The sequence below is a fragment of the Otolemur garnettii genome, unplaced genomic scaffold, assembly GCF_000181295.1.
Source record: "Otolemur garnettii isolate 467f Iridium unplaced genomic scaffold, OtoGar3 scaffold00084, whole genome shotgun sequence".
In the NCBI taxonomy this organism is placed as follows: Eukaryota; Metazoa; Chordata; class Mammalia; order Primates; family Galagidae; genus Otolemur; species Otolemur garnettii.
The window spans coordinates 7,749,198-7,751,889 of record NW_003852479.1 but is presented as its reverse complement, the minus strand read 5'-3'; positions in this window follow the sequence as shown (position 1 = coordinate 7,751,889).

The following is a 2,692-nucleotide window of genomic DNA, read 5'->3' as shown; positions in this document are numbered from 1 at the left end:
GCGTTGTGGCGGGTGCCTGTAGCCCCAGCTACTCCGGAGGCTGAGGCAAGAGAATCACCTAAGCCCAAGAGCTGGAGGTTGCTGTGAGCTGTGACGCCACAGCTCTCTACCAAGAGTGACAAAGTGAGACTCTGTCTCTAAAGAAAAGAAAGAATCTGACCTTGAAAGCTACTCTCTTGACTGTCCTCGGGTCTTGGCTCTGTCATATAATGTCACATACCTGCAGTTACAGGTGCATGGATCCAGCCTTTGCTTCAGTCCTGATACTGACATCAGATAAAAGTTGGAGTAATCAAAGAAATAGCGTTCTTTACGATGATAAATCAGGCTAGGGGGATTGACTCAAAACAGTGTGACATTTAGCTTGGTATGACATACTCCACCTGCTACAAACTTGAGCCATACGCTTTGGCCCAAGCAATCCTTCTGCCTCAGGCTCCCTAATAGCTGGAACTACAGATGCCTTCCACCATGCTGGGCTAGCTTTTCTATTTTTAGTAGAGACCAGGTTTCACTCTGGCTCAGGCTGGTCTAAAACTCCTGAGCTGAAGCAATTCACCTGCCTCTGCCTCTCAGGGGGCTAGGATTGCAGACCTCATGATTTCATTTTTGGATTATTCATTGTTGGTATATAGACATACAACTGAGTTTTCATATCTCGATCTTACATCCTACAAACTTGCAGCATTTCTGTAGCAGGTGAATTCCTTAGGATTTCCTATATCTATGTATAAAAGTATGTAATTTTAAAATACACAGCCAGGCTGGGTGGCTCACACCTGTAATCCTGGAACTCTGGGAGACCGAGGCAGGTGGATTGCCTGAGTTCACAGGTTAGAGAACAGCCTGAGGAAGAGAGAGACCATGTCTCTAAAACATAGTCTAGCCTTGTGCCAGGTGCCTGTAGTCCCAGCTACTCGGGAGGCTGAGGCAATATAGTAGCTTGAGTTTGAGGTTGTGTGAGCTAAGATGCCATAGCACTCTACTGAGGGTGACAAAGTGAGACTGTCTCAAAAAAAATAAATACACAGCCAGGCATGGTGACTCCCGCCCGTAATCCCATCACTCTGGGAGGCCAAGGCAGGTGGATTGCCTGAGTTCACAGGTTAGAGACCAGCCTGAGCAAGTGAAATACCATGTCTCTTAAAAAAAAAATAGCCAGGCGTTGTGGCTGGTGCCTATAGTCCCAGCTACTCAAGAGGCTAAGACAAGAGAATTGCTTGAGCCCACGAGTTTGAGGTTCCTATGAGCTGTGACGCTATGGCACTCTACTGAGGGGGACAAAGTAGGACTCTGGCTCAAAAAACAAAGGGTGGGGGCCCGATGCCTGTGGCTCAGTGAGTAGGAGACGCCGGCCCCATATACTGAGGGTGGCAGGTTCAAACCCAGCCCAGCCGAACTGCAACAAAAAAATAGCCAAGTGTTGTGGCAGGCACCTGTAGTGCCAGCGACTCAGGCAAGAGAATCGCCTGAGCCCCAGAGTTGGAGATTGCTGTGAGCTGTGATGCCACGGCACTCTACTGAGGGCAATAAAGTGAGAAGAAGAAGAAAAAGAAGAATACAAATTCTTCACAAACTATTCCAAGTAACATAAGAATAGAGAGTACTTTCTACCTAATTCTACAAGGATGTTAGCCCTGATGACCAAAACCAAAGCCATCACAAGAAAAGAAAACTGCAGGCCTACAGGCCAATAACCAAAGTCAGTTATGAGTATAGATGCAAAATTCCACAACAAATTATTAGGAAACTGAATCCAGCAACATATAAAAAGGATTATACACCATAGCCAAGTGAGATTTGTTCCATGAATGTCAGGTTGGCTTACACCCCAAAATCAATTAATGTAACACACCATGTCAATAGAATAAGATATAAAACCCTATAATTCTCTCAATAAACACAGAAAAACACTCAACAAAATTTAATATCCTTTGAAAATAAAAAACAGTCAACAAACTAGGAATAGGATGGAACACTGCCTAAGGTGATAAAGGACACCCATAAAATCCTAGAGCCATCATTACAGTTCAAGGTGAAAGACTGAACAGTGTCCACCCGAGACTGGGAACAAGACAAGGAGTCCAACATCTGTTTACCTTGGCACTGAAGGTTCTAGTCAACGCAATCAGGTAAGAAAAAGAAATGAAAGGCATCTGCATTTTAAACAGATCAGGTGCATTCAGGATGGTATGGCTGTAGAGTCTACATTTAATTTAAGTTAACTAATTAATTAATTTAAACAGAGTCTGACTATCTCGTCCTGGGTAGAGTGCTGTGGTCTCATCATAGCTCATAGAAAACGCAAACTCTTTGGGCTCAAGTGATCCTTACAGCTCAGCTTTCTGAGTAGCTGGATTACAGTTGCCCACCAGAATGCCCCGATAATTTTTCCATGGGAGTCTCATTCTTCAAGTGATCCACTGAGCAAAGGCAAGACCCCATCTCTACTAAAAATAGAAAAATTAGCTGGGCATTGTAGCAGGCACCCATAGTCTCAACTATTTGGGAAGCTGATGTAAGAAGATTGTTTTAGCCCAAGAGTTTGAGGCTGCTGTGAGCTATGATGAGGCCATGGTATTCCAGCCAGGGCGACAGAGTGAGACTCTGTCTCAAAAAAAAAGAAAAGTTTATGAATTTTTATTGATCTTTTCAAAGAACCAACTTTTAGGCCAGATGCAATGAGTCTGTC